The sequence below is a fragment of the Pteronotus mesoamericanus genome, unplaced genomic scaffold (genome assembly GCF_021234165.1).
Source record: "Pteronotus mesoamericanus isolate MK-2021 breed Mesoamerican mustached bat unplaced genomic scaffold, CSHL_Meso_final contig_657, whole genome shotgun sequence".
In the NCBI taxonomy this organism is placed as follows: Eukaryota; Metazoa; Chordata; class Mammalia; order Chiroptera; family Mormoopidae; genus Pteronotus; species Pteronotus mesoamericanus.
In genome coordinates, this window is record NW_026555229.1 from 7928321 (window position 1) to 7946986 (window position 18666).

At 43.7% G+C, this 18666-nt stretch overlaps 1 protein-coding gene across 1 annotated transcript in view; it reads left to right on the forward strand.

Moving 5' to 3' along the window:
• The window catches only part of SORCS3 (sortilin related VPS10 domain containing receptor 3), a 535770-nt gene that overhangs the window by 258500 nt on the left and 258604 nt on the right, over positions 1-18666 (forward strand). The window lies entirely within an intron of this gene.

Sequence of the window (18666 nt, forward strand, 5' to 3'; positions counted from 1 at the left end):
GTGGAGAGGGATGTAAACGATTGTAATCACTTTGAAAAATGCAGCATCTACATAACCTATGACCCATTGATTCTACTCTAGGGTATATATCAGACAGAAATGCATGCATATGTGCACACATGACATGTAGAAGAATGTTTATAGCAATAAAAGCCACAATCTGGAGCCAACCCAAATGTCCATTAATAGTAAAATGGACAAATAAGTTGTGGATTATTTATACGATGGAATACCATACAATAAAGAAGAGAAGGAACAAATGACTGCTATAAGCAAGCAACACAATGGATTAATCTTATAGAATGTTGTGCCATACAAGTAAGACAAACAAAAAAATAGTACAGTGTATGGCTCTGCTGATATAACATCTAAAAATAGAGTGAATCAATGTTAATAAACAAAAGAATAGGGGTTACCTTGGGGAGAGAGGGCACACAAGGTGGATTTCTGAGGTGCTGCTAATGTTCTTGATGTCAGAAGGGAGTTCACAGGCACACTTGCCTGTGGAAGTTCATCAAGCTGTTCTATCCTTATGATTTGTGAACTATGCATGTTGACGCCAGTACGTTGTTTACATTAAATTATTTTGTAACATTATGGAGGCACCTTGATTTAAAAGGGGAGCCACGGCTTCTCTCTTCAGCAGCACACACATTTTTCACAAAATTAATCATACAATGCATACCCTCCCCCCAAAACAAAAAGTGAGTTTGCTTCATGTTGTGCTTTGTCCTTAGACCAGTAAGCAAGTATATCGTCAGTCCATTTGGGGAAACTAGGGTGGAATAGTCCACGTTTCAAGATACTGTGGGAATGGGCTTTTGTAACGGGGCACAGCCAGGGCCTCCCCTCTCCAAAGGGGGGATTTATAACAGGGTCCAGAACTTGTTGTGTCCAAGAAAAATATAAGATATTTTCCAACCCTATCCTCCCAAGGCAGGGTCACCATGGGGGATGGGAGACCTGGAGCAGGGCCGTTGAGAATTACTTTGTGTATCAGTCACAGGCCAGCTTCACACCTGAAGTGGAGCAGGGCGCTTGAGAGTCGTTTTGCATGTCAATAATAGCAGGATAGCTTCAGACCTCTTATACAAAGACAGTTATTTTGCATCTCAACAAGACTAACCTGGAAGGTTTGTATAAACTGTAACACAGGATGTAACTGGAGGTGGGGAGACCGGGCCTGCAGGAGAGACAACGGGGACACGGACTCTGGGGAACAGTGTGAAGAGCATGTGGGAAGGAAGGGGAAGAAGGGACTCTTGCTAGTGGCCGCGAGAAGGTGCCACGTGGTTTTGGATTAAGAGCTGGCGATCGCGGCGACACAGAGGATGGTGCTGGGAACCGCGAGAGGCCTGCCCAGCCGAGGCCCAGGCTTCTGTTCTTTTTTTCCTGAAGGACGGTGCCCCTGGCTGGCCTGACTGGGTGAAAAGGGGCGGGGAAGTCAGGACTGCGTGTGTGGGTAGGCATTTTAAAAGGGATTTTGATGTTTTAGCAGCGACATATAGCCATTATTCAAAACCTGTATAACTTTTGAATAAATAGTTCCTTTCCTTTTCACCAAACTGCCATGGAGAGCCATAATTCCAAGGGCGGTGGGCAAAGGACCTACAACTGAGGGACCCCGGGGGAGGGGGGATAACCGTTGTTTCAGTAATAGTGTCTGGGCCCCCGCCCCTCATGGGTCCATATTTTGGTAACACTTTGACTTAAGTGGTTGCCATCTTGTGACCATTTGGTATGGTTTTTCAGAATCTCCACGTTGGCTTCAGGCAACCTTGAGCCCTACTACTTATTAACTGTGTTATTTTGAGTGAGTGGTTGAGTTCTGAAAACTTCAGTGTCCTTATCTGTAAAATGGAAATAAGACTAATACCCTTGTAGGGTGTTGCTGAGTATCAAATGAGATAATCCACAGTGACTGGCACCGAGAGTGTGCTCAGTCCATGGCAGGTTTGGTGGTGGTGACAACTGATACCAGCTAAGGAAGGAGTGTGGGGTTGTTAAAGATGCCTATAGGAAGCCCAGAATAAAGAGTCATGAGCACAGATGGGACTTTCAGTTTTTCTCCTTTTCTTATGCTCTGGTGCTCCGTCTCTTGTCTCTTCCTTTGGGGCCCCCTCTTCACCCTCCTCCTCTCCTGTCTTCTCAGTGGCTCAGGGAGTTCCAGTCCCATCGCCCCCCGCCTGGCTCCTGTTGTCTCTCTCTTTTCCGAGTGGTGTGTGTGGTTATGGTGGCGCTCCCCTGTGTCCACTGAATCAGCAGAAACCAAAATTGTTTGATAAGTGCTTTGTGTAGCCAGACCATCGCAGGGGCTTTGATAAGAGAGGGCATTCAAACTCTTTGTAAAGGCAGGACCCATCTCCTGCTTTGACATGAAATTGCCTGCAGGTTGGTAGCCTTGCTGATGTCATGGTTTCAAAAGAAACCAGAAACTCTGGGGGTGAGGAGGGTTGGGGGCGGGTGGAGGGATCAAGCAAAAAAGAAAAAGGACTCATGGACACGGAAGACAGTGTGGTGATTGTCGTGGGTAGGGGAAAAAGGATGGAGGGAGAAGAAGGTGTAAGGGGGAGAAGGGGTAATGGAAAAATACACAATAAAAAATGAGCTATTAAAAAACCCTCAAAACAACAACAACAACAAACCCCAGAAGCTCCACTTCCACTGGCCGAGAATGTTCCTGCGTCCCAGGATCACTTAGCTCTGCACTTCTCTCCTCCTCACTGGGAGGACCAGTTAGCCGAGACATTTTCCTTCCTCCTCTCTTTCTGCATGAGAACCAATTGCATGTGGCTCGAGGGAAAAAAGTCATCAGAGCATGCTTCTCTTTATTGGGAGCTGAGAGTTTTATGGTTTCTTGGTAGCATTTCCGAGTCCTAGGGAAATAAGAGCTCTCACTCCCTCTGAGCTCACAGACTGTTTCTTTGGTGTGAGGACACGGGAAGGTACATGTGGCAGAAATGGGGACAGCAGGGAACAGGAAGGCAAACTTACTTCTGGGAAGGGCAGGCTGGATTGTTTGCCGAAAGGAGAGATGGTAGCTCGGTGGCAGCTCGTGTTCCAGGAAAAGCAGTTGTATGGCCTATGCAGTTAGCACCGATACCTTGTCTGATCTGCCACCCCCATCCTTACCGCTGGGTCATTTTGTTGTTTGTTCACATGTGAAAAGCCACTCTGTTTTCTCCTTCCAGGAGGAAAAGTGTGGGGGAATGAGGAAGGACTCCTGGGGAGAGGTGCACTTTAACAAAAGAGGGCTCTAGGGCCAAGACTGGCAGTGAGATCAATGCCTGCTGGATTTTATGCAGATTGGAGAAACGTTTCCCCTTCTCTGCGGGGGCTAGAAAGAAGGGCCGATGCCATTGAGGATCACGTGCTCCAGCTGGGACAGCGCAGGAAATGCCAGGATTTCGAGAGAAGAGCCTCATTCTCTTTTCTCTTGAGGGAGGTTCAGTGAGCTCAGAAGCACAAAGGGGCCGCCAGCACAGGGGAGCTGTCTTTGTGGATGGCAAGGCTCCCCTGTGCTGCAGAAGTACTTCCCCCTCATTGAGTCAGAGACCGGCATGCTCACCAGGGCCCGCTTCCTGCCCCCGCGCTGGTTGTCACAGGTCTTGAGCACAAGTGTTCAAGAAAGAAAAACTGCCTTTGTCTGGACGCTAGAGTTGTGTGCATTAAGTTTTTATTATTGTAAAAATGAACAAGAATGTTTAGAGGACTCCTTATAAAAGAGGACCCCAGTGGGAGTAAGAACGGGTTTGGCAATGAGGAACACGTAACACATGTACAACTTTCAGGCTCTTCCCAACTGTGCATTGTCCACCGCCTCGCTGATGAATTCAGGATATTGATTCCTTCCTGGACCTCCCTTGAGTGCCCCCTGGGTCCTGCTTACCTCCAAGAGGGTGGGCATATGCCCCACCTCAGCCACTTAAGTCCATCTCCAGGGTTCTGCTCTATCTGGAAGAAGTTGCAAAAATAGCATGAAAAGCACAGAAGTAAGGGCTTTACTAAATTAGTAGATCATTACCAATAAATTCTGATGGGGGCGCATTATGCAAGATGGAGAAATCAGTATCCAGGAGCTGGGAAGTCAGCTTGAGGCATCACATAGACATCCAACTGGGCCCCAAAGCTGTAAAGGCTGGGTGAGTAATAGAGGTGGTGATAGAGAGATGAGCAAGGACTGGCAATGTCGGGGTACGCAGAGCAGCATAAAGCACTTGTGATCCTGAGAAAAGTGGTCCCTCTGGGAAGTGAGTTTGCATATGGATAAATTTTTCTGGCCTCTTCATGGGGCCAGGCCCTGGGGACACAGGAGCTGAAGCCCAAATGCAGCCCTGCTCTCATGTTGACTTTCCAGTTGGATGTCTCTGAGCGCCTCCCTTTGCTTTGACCTTGCTGTGCTTTCTGGGTCCAAAGGAAGAGTCCTAAATGAAAGGCACCGCTCCCAGAGGAAGACCACACAGGAAGTGAGTGAGTGATCAGATTTGACTCTTAGGGGTTATCTAATGGGGCCAATAACTCTAAACCCATCGTGCCCTCCATTGTCTCAGCTCTGATTATTCTCCATGCAGTTTCTATGGGAAGTACTTAATAATAGACCACTATTCTCCCAATCGCATTTGTTACCGCCGACCTTCCTCCCAGCCACCCACTAAATAGTACTTTGTCAAAGAATGTGAACTCATGCTAATAGTAACACAAGCTAATTAATGCAGAAAAGACCCCCATCCAGAATATAAAGGGGAAAAGTGCTTTGATTAGTGACCACTTGGGATTGCACCCCTCCCTCCCCAGGTCTTCTGCATGGGGTAAGTAACCAGGTTTTGACAGGAGAAGCCAAGTTTATATTTTTATTCCATGTTTAAAATGTCAAAAGGTACCTTTAGCACATTATCCCCACCCCACTCCAGAGGCAGAAAATTGAGAGTTGGTTGTATTTAAAATTGCTATGTTCTCTTCATCTTTAAATTGTGTTTTCCACAGATGCAATGTTTGTGTTTGGGCATCAGTTGAGGAGAGACATGCGTGGTGGAAAGAGCTTTTTTTGCTTATTTGCCATAGAGAAAGCAAAAGAGTTTTGAAAGTAGCTCAAGCCTGGGAAGTCAGGTTTTAGTTTGAATTGGCAGTTCAAGAGAATGATAGATGAACTGAATTATTTTTTCCAGTAAGAGAGTGAAACAGTAATGGAAGACATTCTCTTAGGAGTTTAAAATATGGAGTATTAAGAGAAGAAGTTAAATATGACTTCTATTTCTTAGGAAACGTGATGCCGTCTCTTGGAACCCCTTACAGCATTTCATAAATATATTTTGTTTTCCTTACACATAGATATATAATAAAGAGATTCTTAGAGCCAAAGTCTGGCTTAGCCTAGCTTTTGGATGTTTGTTCATTGCAGCTTTTTTAGTAGAACCAAGTGCATGCTCAAATTCATGTTCCCTTTAAGAAAACCACCTATACATACATTTTGAATTGTGAAACACATTGGCTTTGAGTTTCTGTGTGTATGGAGGAGGAAGGGGTGGGGAGAATAGTGAATTTATTGGTCAGTTCCTTGGCATATTTCACTGTTCATTTGCAGATCATTAGCTACTTGGCGGAGAACTGAGGGGAGAGAAACTTTAAATTGCACATTGAATATCAATTTGAAGTGAAATGGTAATGAGTCAGTGGAGGAATGGGATTCGATTTGCACAAGTTCAATTTGTGTGTAGCATACAAGCCCACCTGTACAGGTGTCAGCGAGTCACAGAAAGCGTCAATGTAAGATGCAGAGGTAGGAACTGGGACAATAAGAGATAAGGTAGAGGTTGAGCAAAAAAAAGTGTAGTAGCAAGGCAGAGATGAAAATGCAGGACTTCTGGGCTTTTCTACCTTTCTACCTCTGTTTCCCTCCTTGTAACACCCTTCTGCCTTATTTGCCTCTTGCCTTTCTACCCCATTCAAGGTCCTTTTTAAATTGTTTCCTTCTGAAATGAAGCCATGCGTGATGATTACTTCCCAAACCAATGAGATACTGCTTCTTGCCTTTTTTTTTTGGGCCAAAAAAGGGGCTAATTTTAGGAGAGTAGACAACAGTAAGTTTTGGGGTTAGAAACATAAGATTTTAGTTCCTGCAGCATTACCTACTAGTGGTCTGATCTTGGGTTATGTTTGAAAACGGATTAGTAATATGTCCTAACTCCTACAGTGCTGGTGAGGGTTAAATGAAGAACTGCATATAAGAAAAAAATCTTAGCATCCAGCTTGGCACATAGCAAGAGCAAGGAATATTAGCTATTATGATTGTAATTATGATTTTAAGGCTATTTTTATAGATCTGGTTTAGTTACAAAAATATTTTATAAATTGGTTTTAGAGAAAACTTGCTGGAAATTTCCACTTGAATAGAAGAGCTAGTCCAAGTGGCTTGGGGGAAGTGCTGTTTTCCTCTGGCTCAGACTGGGAAAACACTGTCTTGGTTAGAGAAGGGAGGGTGGGGAAGTTTATGTTTTTACCTCAGGCACCCAGAATCAGCATCTGCGGTGCATGCAGCATGGATTTTGAATGTTCTACCAAGCTTTCTGGGGATTCTTAATTTTACTAAAATTGAAACCCATAAACTTATACGAAGATGCTATTCTCTCAGTGGTCTCATAACTAAAACGCTTGGCCTTAGACAGCAATGATTTCAGCAAAACAGTTGTTAGAACAGGAGCATCTTAGGTTGAAAAAAAAGTTTTTTTTTTTTTTGAAGAAAGCTAACTTTCTTGACCACACCACACTTACTGAATCAGAATCTGTATTTTAATAGGCTCTTTGGTGATGTGAGAGCATCTTCAAGTGTAAAATGTACTAAACTGTATCTTTTCTCCATTTAAATTAGGTCTTTCTAATTTTGATGTCCACGGTCCTCAGGGTCTGCATTCACTCACAATGTAGGAATAAATGCTAAAGGTCCTTTCGTTATCTGCCTAGTGTCTGCATTGAGAGCTGTGCTTACTCTTTTCTAATCAGATTCAGGTTTCCCTCCCATGTGCTTGCATCTCTAGCCCAAATGCATGCATGCACTGACACCAGATACTTGTATTTGCTTTCCTTTGATGTCGTCTGTAAGCTGGGCGGCGCAGCCAGAGAGTAGTAGCTTGAGTTGTGTTAACATGCTGTGAGTTAGCAGGGATGGCAACTCTTGCCTATTAATGTGGAAAGAGAATGGCTAATTCCAGCTCATTTCTATTCTAGAAACTAAATGTAGACTCTGAAAGCAGCAGCTCATTGCTGCACCAGTGATGCTAATTACTTTCCAACCACGTTATAAGTAAATAGGTGGTGTTTGGAAAGCCTAAGATGTAGGTTTTTTTTTTTAGGAGGAAAGCCACACATCTTTGGGGGACTTGGTGTGCGGTTAGTGAGGTTACACAAGGGGTATCTGGGACTTTCCCCCCTTCTGACAGAGTAGTGGGGGATCAAGTTTATTCAGAGAAGGACAGTTAGTAACGCATGGTGTCCTGATTCTCCTGTTGTAATTAGTTCTGTCCCTAGTGCCACATTGGTCTCCCCTGCCATCCTTGATTTCCCATTGAGTCCAAGGAGGCTGACCCTTGTGATGAAGGCTGCATCTGCATTTCACACCCCATTTTACTTCCCGTGAGTCCTCCATACCCTCATACACCTCCTTGATAGGAGGCTGTCAGGCAACAGCAGTTTACTTCCCTTCTTCAAAGAACTGGAGAAGAGTGGTTTTCCTGTTGCAAACACTTATGTGTAACCTAGCATAATATTGGCGATTGTCAGGAGGCACATTCAGGGCCCTGCTCCCTGGGTTAGAAATTCCAGCACAAGGTGTCTGAGGTAGGACCCAGGTGCTGTGTTTAAGAAGCACTTTGGATGATTCTGATGGTTTCTTCAAGGTGCCACTATTGACTAACAATTATATCATTAATAAAGGAGAGAAACATCAATGTGTGGTTGCCCCCCACTGGGGACCTGGCCCGCAACCTAGGCATGTGCCCTGACTGGGAATTGAACCGGCGATCCCTTGGTTCCCAGGCTGGCACTCAATCCACTGAGCCACACCAGTGGGGACTGACTGGGATTTTTTTAAGAAGATGGCTGAGTCTCTTACATGCCCTCAACTGTGTATTAAGGTAGTTGTGATAGATGATCTTGCTCTGTAATCATTTCCTCAGAGTTAGTTAACAGTTATTTCATCTAGGCATATCTATTAGCATCTGCAATGTACAAGATACTGTGCTGGATGCTGTGGATAAGAAAGATAAATCAGGCAGAGTTACTGTTCTCAGAGTCTGCTATAAGGACAGAAACATACACAGCAATCAATGGTGCTAAGCATCTCATTGGTATAATAGTAACAGGACACAGGATCCTCAAGGAAGGACCCAGAGTTGGGAAGACAGGCACAGAGCAAGTTCCCGTTGTGTTCTGATGGCTCACTATATTGGGTCTTATAGGGATGGCTAGAGCAATGGGAGACTGAGAATCTCGGGCAACTCTTGGTGATATGAGAAGGACCAGGTTGCCCTAAAAATGCCCAGCCTGAGGGAGAAGGCCGATCCAAATATTTAACTAACTGATTTTCTTTGGATTAATGTGGGATTTGGTCTTTAAGATAAAGAAAACCTGTTAAGAAAGCTCATGCTGCCAAGAGGGAACCTCAAAAGACACACTGGGAACTTGTGTGATTTCTTGGAAGTATGGTGGTCCTGTTATTAAAAGCGTAGAAGAGATTCTGTTCACTCCATTGCCTGGAGTTTTGAAGGCTATCTGTCCATTATTCATTATCCACTAATAAGTATCATGGTGGAAATTACCTTTAACACTTAAATATTGCTGGGATTTTATGGGATTGAACTGAACGGACTGCCATGGTATTAAGAAGTCGTATGGGTGAGATGCTTTTATAACCCATGTTTCATAGGCTATATAAAGCAAGCACCTGCACGCTATCCTTTAAAATGAGAGCATTCAAGCATGGCATTTGGGCATGAGGGGACCTCTGCTTGTTAATTAAACCTGTTGGCAGTGCTACATTTTAAGAAATAGAAGAGGAGGTTTGAGGCAATTAGAAGAGGATTTGTCCCTGAGAAGGATAGTCCACCTGGAACTGTCACTTATGCCAGCAGGACATGTGGATTCTTGATAGGCTGTAGCCTAAGCTGGAGCTGGGCATCACAGGAAGAAAGCGAACCTGTAACAAATGCACTAACCAGCAGTTGGCTGTGAGGTTAGTGCAGCTGTTCAGACTATCTTTATGGTGGGGATCGGCAGTAAATGTTCATTTAGATCAACTGTATTATTACTATTTTCTGTTAAGCAGAGGGTTTCTTAGGAGACTAGTCAATTTGCAAGCTAGATAGGAATTCGTTTTTTGCTTACTAGTATCTTAAGTTTAATATCTGCATCTTAATTCTGCTTGGCAAGCAAGAGAGAGGCTGGAGCCAGTGAGTGCTGGCCACAGCTCCCTTATTTTATTCACTTTTTATTGAGATATAATTCACCTAACATAAACTTAAGCACTTGAAAGTAAACAATTCAGTGGCTTTAATGTATTCACGATGTGTACAACCACCACTTCTACCTAGTTCCAAAACATTTTTATCACCCCCAAAAGAACCCCTGTGACCATTAAGCAGTCACTTCATGTTCTGCCCTACCCCCAGCCACTGGAAATCACCAATTTGCATTCTGTATCTATGGATTTACCTATTCTGGGTATTTCTTATAAATGGAATTGTATAATATGTGACCTTCTGTGACCAGCTTCTTTCACTTAGCCTGTTTTTGAGATCCATCCATGGTAGCACATATGCATACCCCATTTTTTTCCTATGGATGAATAATGTTCCATGCGTATGCACCGAAATTTGTTTATCTATTCATCCACTGATAAACAGTGGGCCGTTTCCACATTTTTGGGCCACATTTTGTGAAGAGTGTTGCTGTGAACATGAATGTAAGTGTATCGATCAGGTTTTGATTCATTTGAATTTATACCTAGGAGTGGAATTCAGATATATTATTTGCACAAAATATTCCTTGCCTCTATGTAGCCACTGGGGTTCTCCCCGCTGGAAATATCATCATATACCTCACCGCGGTGGGAACAGGCTTGACCATATCATTTGCTTTGACCCACCAAAGCAGTGAGAGAAGAAGTGACTGGTACCCCTGTGACCAGAACCTTTACGAGCCATCCTGAAGCCCTGCCGTGATCCTTTCCCTCATCCACGGGTCCTGCAGGGATGGCAGGGGCTGCTCCTTCCAGCTGGGTTTCTGGAGGCTGGGTTCGTGGAGGCAGGTGTGTGGGCAGAGCAGTGGGTCTTACGAGCTCCCGCGGAAGGATACTAAATTGGGCTCTGGGTGGAGGGGATAAAAAGACTGTGGAAATCTCCTTTCTGTCAGGGAGCTTACAGTTTTACAGTCATTTAATCAGATAGTTGTGCGCTCTACAAAGCACTGGCGAGCAGCGAGGGAGGATTCCATGGAGCTTTCCCAGAGGACTTTGGGTCTGGCTGTAATGGACAGCTAGGGTTAGACATACAGAGTGAGAGGAAGTGCATCTGGAAGAGGAATGGTCTCAGCAGTAGCTTCAGGGTGGGAAGTAGGACGTTTGGGAAACAGTGAGTTGGGCAATTTCTTTTCAAGAGCTTAGGCAGTTGGGGGATATAGGATTGGATAGCTCTACTGCAACCAGTGAGTGAAGGACTGTGGCCTCCAGGCTGAGGAGTTGGTATCTGTAATCTGACATTTTACCTCTCAAGCAGGGCACAGTAATAGATGACTGTCCCTCTGCTCTTTCTGGTGCTTTGAGGGTTGGACCCGTCTTTGTACAACAGTGGTTATCAATCTTTACATTTTTATATGTACTTAACACATCTCAGCCTGAGCGATTCCTCTCCTTCCACAAACTGATTTTCTGCGTCTGACCCCATCTCAGCTGAAAATAGTTGTTCTCAGACCCCACAGGGAGCAGATGGGAATGAAAGGCCCTGACATCTGCTGAATAGGTCAGGATGGTCAGAGAGCTGAGGAGGTTTCCAACATCTACTTCTCTTTGTTCTCTGAACCCACCGTGTGGTGGGGGAGGGTGAGATTCCTCTTTGGATTTGACAGTTGAGAAAAACTGAAGCTTGGAATGCAAGGAGCTAACAGATGAGCTAATAAATGCAGAAGGGATTTGAATCTCACCTTACTCATCTTTGTACTCCCCGCGTCCATCCTGGAATCTGGCACAGCGAGCGAAGGTGAGAGTGACTGACCACGTGACTGGATGACTAAATGAGAAGACAAGGTCTGTTTGACGCCTTATCTAAAGGGGATGATATTTTGGAAGATGCTCTCTTTTCCACCACAAACAGTCAAATAAATCCTCTGGAGCCATGGGGAATCTGGTCAGGGCGTAGGATGCCACAGCTCAGGTTGATGTAAAGGGTCTGGACTCTGTGAGGTTCCAAGATGGAGTTGGCTCAGCTAAGAGAATATTCCCATTTATCTCTTGTCTTACTTCTCTGTACAGGCTGCTGGGTGCAGGGAAGTCCATAGGCTGGTTCTTCTCAAATACATTGTCCAGGACGTGTTCTGGCTCTTTGATGTGGGATTAGATAGAGCTTTTTGAAAACCCTAACTAGAAAAGGGGGGAAAAGTGAAGAAAGCAAGGTGAAATGTAATTTCCTTTTTAATATAGATGGTCATTTAATCTAATATTATAGGCAATGATTAGATCTTAAAAACCTATAAATTACATTTGACAACTCTGGTGCGCTCTGCTTTCCCTCTGGGCAATTACACGCGGCAGCAGCGGGCCAGGCTGAGAGGAGCTCTCTGAATGCACTTTGTTTATTGGCTCTTAATGAGAAGCGATTAATCTAAATCACCATAGGGGTGGATCCTTTTGCCGAGCTTCAGGATCAGAAGTGGCAGTTGCACCTTTTGACAAATGTGCTGCTCTATCCTTAACAACAACAAAAAGTGGGTGAGGGTGTGTGGGGTGTTGTTTTCTTCCTTTGAACGATGAGGGAAAAAAAGCCACACACACTCGGAGCGGTCCCTGGGACAAAGCAGAAAACTGCCACCTGTGGGTGTGTCCACATCTCCCCCGCCCGTCTCTCCTCTCCTGCCTCTTCCCACCCTCCAGGACCGAGGCGGCCAGGGCCCCTCATTATGCTGTTACCAGAAGGCCCTCTTCTCCCTTTATTACCGCCATTGTGTCTTTTCCTTCCCTACCTGAATGGGGACCGCCTGGCACTGGATGAGGGATCATTACAGAGAGCACCTGCCTGGCAAAATTGCCACCTCTCTGTCCCCTCCCTCCTCTCTGCTTCACGTTGGGAAAGACAGAAAGCAACACCATACAACCAGAATATCCTAAAAACCCAACAGGAAAACACACACACACAAGGCCTTTTCTTGGGGATTATGGAGTCAAATCTGCAGCTGAAGGGATGAAAACCAAAGGGAGAGGATGGTGGCGAGACCCAAGAGACTGCCTGGGACAACGACCTGAGGCGTGAAAGCCTCCTACGTTCTCCTCCTGCTTTCTGTTTGATTTTTTTCTGCCTTTGTTTGCACTCACCCTGTCATTCACTTGCTGTGCCCTTTCTCTCCTTCACTGTGCCACCAACACAGAACACAGCAGGAAGGCTACAGCACTCAATTTGGGAAGAAAATTCTGAGTTTGAGCCCCAGTTGTAACGCTCAGTAACCAGCTGCGACCTCCGGCGAGTCGCTCAGCTCTGGCCCTGGCAAAGAGCCTGGGGAATAGGGTGTGGTCAGCGGAATGGCAGCCTCCCAGAGGCGTCCTCATCCCCGACCCAGGGGACTAGGACAGATGAAGGGTCTGCGCAAAATGCAGGGGTCTGCCCAACTCCTTGCAAGGTCCGTTCCTGTTTATTTTTATTCTTTCTGGGAGTTAAATGTCTCTCCCCTGGGGGAATGGGATCGGGGCTCCTTTTCCTCTTTCTTGGGTCAGTGCCTGCGCTGGTGAAATGACCGCAAGGTACCATCAGCCATTGCAGTTGGCTTCTCTGTGGACCGTTAGCCCAAAGGGCTGTCCTCTCAGGAAGTGGTTATGCTCCATGTTGATCCCCTCTAGCATTTAGCTTAATGTGAGTCAGTCCCTGCCTCTCAGAAGTGTGCGCAGTGACTGGGGATGAGGAGTTGAGTTTCACTGGATGAGGTGATGTTCCCAGAACGCAGTGACCTTGCTACCAAGGCCCCTGAAGCTCTGGGCTGCATAGTCCTTTCCAACTAGACCAGGACAAGGGTATTTACAAACTTATTTACTCTCTTTATTGTTTGCTTCAAGACAACCTAAAGCTTGTTTTGCCTCTCCTTACTAAATAACCTTCCCAGATATCTAAGGTTAGGTCCCTGCAAATTGTCTAGGTTGACACACAATGCTACATACAGATGATTTATCATAGAACTGTACACTTGAAACCAATATAATCTTATTAACCATTGTCACCCCAATACATTTAATTAAAAAAAAAAGAAAGAAAATTGCCAAGGTCAAAGGCTTCTCCTATGAAGCATTTAAGACCCAATGGGAAAATTGGATTAGTAGGTGAACTTTTGGAAGCCCTGTCCTCTTTTTCCTAATGTTTGCTAAATTAAATACTAAAGATAGCACATTAAATAAATACCACTTCAGTGACAAACTACAATTCTTGAATTAGTTGTAATGGGTACCGTGCAATTAATTTCTGTTTACCGTTCCTTGTGCACCAGAATCTTTTCAGGATCCCACCCACACAGTTTCAACAAGATGCTTATAAATTAGGTTTATTGTGTGGTAGATAATACACATGCTGGCAAGCAGTTTTTCTTCATATCTTCGTGTAATCACTGCCTTTCTGATAGGAGGATTTGAAGCAGTGACTCTTAACTGGGGTTCCACCGGGGTCCCACATATGCACAGTAGCAACTTGGGTGCTTGAAAGTGCAAACACCTTGGTTGATCTTGAGTCAACTTATTTGATATTTCTCACAATCTTCCCTAATATACCTGGTTATTATCTATGCTCATGACAACGCTGTGCCATATTCCATGGCTTCAACCAGTTTAACCTGTGTCTCTCTACCCTTCCTCTGGTCTCCTTGAGTATGTGTCTGCGTTCACATCTTTCTTTAGCGCTCTCAATGTGGAGAGAGACAAAACAAACAAACCAAAGTCCCCAAATCAAACCACAACAATGCCTTAAAAATAATTCAACAAAATAATGAACATTACTTCCAACTCAATTCAGTTGAATTTTTTTTTTAATAGGGCACTTCTTTTTTCTTCTCTTCTAGGTTTAGATTTGCTTTGTAAAAATATTGGAAATAAACATCTTGTTGAAAAATAATTTGGCCATCAATTTACTAAATTTGCCTGTGTTAGACTTTCATAAAAAAGAACTGGAAGAGGCAGAGTGGCTATTGTCTGAAGTGACAGTTACCACCCACGGGGCAGGTAATGTCTGGGCTGCTGACGGGTGGTGCTTCAAATAAAGGTTCTGCTCACTGCTCTGAGATGGAACCAACTTCTTTGGCCAGGGTACTGGTAAACCACAAATACAATGCGCTGAACATTTGGATGAGCAAATCTGGAAACCCTTGAGTGAACTTCACTCAGCCAGGTATTCCATGTTTATTGAGCATGTGCTTCACTGAGCTCAGCAAAGAAGATCAGAGGATGTGATATCGCTGAAGTTTTTCGCCTTTAAAGAACGTAATATCTAGGTGTCAGAGGGAGATGAAGACAAGTGCAACAATATATAACTAATACTTATAAATTTTGAAATATTTTAAAGATTTCAGAATCATATTTTAAATCATATTAAATTTGTGATAACAAATTTGCTGATAAAAGGCAAAGATTGTTCTGCTGCAGCATTGGGGAGACTATGTGGAAGGGAGAGGATTTACTTTTATTTTTAAAACTTATTTAATTTTAGAGAGATAGGAAGGGAGGGGGTAGAAAGGGGAGTTGCCTCCCAGGCAAGGACCAAACTTCAAACCTAGGCATGTGCCCTGACTGGGAATACAACTGGTGACCTTTCGATCAATGGAACGAGGACTCAACCAACTGAGCCACACGACCAGGGCAAAAGGGAGAGAAATTTAATGGTCCTCGAAGAAAGGTACAGACAGGGAAGATGCTGGACTTTCTAGGTAGGGGCAGGAACATTAGCAAAGATAAGAATGCTAACAAAAGACAAATACCTACACTAACACCGTATGATCTCACCTATAACAGGAACCTAATGAACAAAACAAACAAACGAGCAAAATAGAACCTGAGACATGGAAACAAGGAACGGATTGACAGGGACCAGAGGGGAAGGGGTAGGTAATAAGGAGGAAAGGGGGGAAGGGTTAAAGAACAAGTATAAATGACCCATGGACATAAACAATAGGGTGGGGATTGACTGTGGGGGCGTGGGGGGGGCAGGGGAGAGCAATGGGGGAAAAGTGGGACAACGGTAATAGAACAACAATAAAAAATAAAATACAAATAAAGAATTCTAGCATAGATATAGAGGTTTGGAAAATCTTTAAGGACATGCTTGTCAACAACATATGGTTGTGTTTTAGAGATCAAGCCTCAGAACAGCATGGGGCCCCCAACTGAGGTGCCAAGCTTGGTTTCTGTGCCATGTAAAGGGTACTGGAGTTTCTTGTTGCGGGGGGTGGGGGAACTCCATGATGCTGTGTGAGGGGGGCACGTAGGTTGGAGCACCAGAGGAGAAGGATACGTGGGAGCCCTGCTCCACTGAGCGGGGTCAGTGATACCACTTTCTGGGTTTGGAGGCGCTGTTGCTGATGTCTGCCTTTACCCCACACCTGCCGCGCTTTCAGAGCCGTCCCTACCATGCACACAGATATCTATGCAGCTTCTCAGTTTTTCCAAGGGCAAGCAACAGGTTAACATAATCTTTCTGAGATTCTTGAAACAGTTCATGGGAAAGTGTATCTGTATGTGTGTAGAGAAAGAGAGAGAGAATAATTTTGTAAAGGAAATTATCTGCTCATGGCAGATTTGTAGAATGTTTGGGAAATGATTGAAAAATGCAAAGATAAAAAGAAAATCTTTCATGATCTTGCCTCACAGTAACAACGTCTGTTAGCATGGAATGGGTGTTTATTCGTGCACATATTCAGACATAAAATATAAACAATTTTTAACAAAATTGAGATTATGTTTCCTGTGTTTTTAGTCTGCTTTTTATGCACAGTTTAAAGGTATGATTATTTTTCATGTGTCATAAAACTATTTGAATTCATACTTAATGGATACATAATATTCCAATGAATGGAGTTAGCCTACTTTATTTGATCATTCCATCATATATTTGGGTGGTTTCCATTTTTTTTATTATAAATAACACTGAGATGAACATACAGGTGGATAAACCTTTTATCAGGTCCCTGATGGTTTCTTTGGACAGATTCCTAGAAGAGAAATTACAAGGTCAAAAGTATTATAAATATTTATAAAATCCTTGTTCCATGTTGTCACATTACTTTCCAGAGCAGTCATGCCAATCTATACTTGCCTCAGTACTGCCTGCACACTTCACCCCCTGCCTTGGCATTGATCGCCAACATCCTCCATGTTGCTAAACTCAATGGCCAATTCTCAGTACTCATCTTACTTAACTGTCAGTTGCATTTGACACACTGGACACTCTCCTCCCTGATATACTCTCTTTCCTTGATTTTAAGGTTTTGAGGACACTGCGGTTTCTGAGTTGCCCTCTTTAAGGTCCATCTCTTTGAGTGTTGAACAGTGTGCTAGAGCTCAGTTTTCGAGGCTTTTTTCTACCTATGTTTGCTGTCTTGGTGATTTCCAGATTCGTATCTTTAAGAGCTATTGAAGAACTCATGTCTTCTGAGTTTTTGTATCTGCATGTGAGTCCACTCTCCCAAAAATAAGCTTAGTGTATCTGTTGTCTGTCTACTGAACATTCCCATTTGGATGTCTATTAGGCATCTGACCATTTAGAAACCAGATTCCTTATTTTTAAAGCCCAGCCTGCTTGTGCCAAGGGCTTTCCTATCTTCTGAATGCTAATTCTGTTTTTCCAGTTGTTCAGGCAAAACAACAACAACAGCAACAACAAAACCTGACTGAACAGTTTGAGTTTTTTCTAATTTTTAATTATGATAAGCAACACAGAGGTGAACGTGTAAGTATAAAACTTTTTAATTGGTTTCCTCACTTTCTCTGACACCCCACATCTAATCTACAAGTGAACTCTTTTGACTTTCGCTTTATTTATTTTTTAAAGTATTTTTAATTTTATTTATTTTTAGAGAAAGGGATAGAGAAAGAGAGGGAGAGAAACATCAATGTGTGATTGGCTCTCAAGTGCCCTAACTGGGGACCTGGCCCACAACCCAGGCATGTGCCCTGACTGGGAATCAAACCTGCGGCCCTTTGATTTGCAGACCAGCACTCAATCTACTGAGCCACACCAGACAGAGCTGACTTTTGCATTAAAATACACCCAGAAATAAACCCATTTGAGTGTCTCAGCTCTTCACTGTAACTCAGGCCATCAGCCACTCCCATCTGGATAATCATGGTGGCCTCCAACTGGTCCCTCTGATTCTATCCCTCTATTCCCCACCTCCCACAATGCTCTGTTTAACCAGAGTGGCAACCAGAGTGAAAGGATCAAATACAACATATCAAAATTTCCAGGATGCAGTGAAAACAGTAATAAGAGGAAGTTTGTAGTATTACGGGCCTATCTCAAGAAACGGGAAATCCCAAGTGAAGAGCCTAACATTACATCTTAAGAACGAGAAAAAGAAGAACAAAGGCATCCCAAAGTCAGCAGAAGAAGGAAATAATAAAAATTAGAGCAGAATTGAACGAGATAGACTAAATAGACCACAAGACCATAAAAATGCAAGCCACAGCCTGTCAGGGTCTTGCTTGAAGCCCAAGGCTTTCCGTATCACTTGGGATAAAGCCGGGGTGCCTGTATCACCCCAGTCCCATTTGCAACACTCTGCTTCCTTTGTTCTGTTCTAGTTCACCAGGTTCCTAATCCCTTTTTAAATATTGCCTTCTCAATGAGGCCTTTTCTGAACTCCAGAACTTTTCATCTTGCAAAACTAGAAGTCCATACCCATTAAACAAGAGTTCCTCATTCCCCTAGCCCCTGGCAGCCATCACGCTACTTTCAGTCCCTATGAATTTGACTCTCTTAGTTATTACATTTAAATGGAATCATGTTGTATTTTTGTATGTATACACCACCTTTGTTTATCTATTCCTTCATCAGTGGACACTTGGGTTGCTTCCACCTTTTGGCAGTAGTGAATAACACTGTTATGAACATGGGTGTACAGGTATCTCTTTGAGGCCCTGCTGGATCGTATGTAATTTCATTTTTAATGTTTTGAGGAACTGCCATACTGTTTTCCATAGCAGCAGCATCATTTTACAGTCCCACCAACAATGCAAAGGGCTTCCAATTTCTCAAAATCCTTGCCAACACTTATATTCTCTATTTTTACATCCCAATGGCTCTGAGGTAGTATCTTAGTTATGGTTTTGATTTGTATTTTCCTAGTGATGAGTGATATTAAGCATATTTTATGTGTTTTTTGGTCATTTATAGATAGTTTTGGAAAAGCACACATTCAAGTCCTTTGCCCATTTAAAAATAT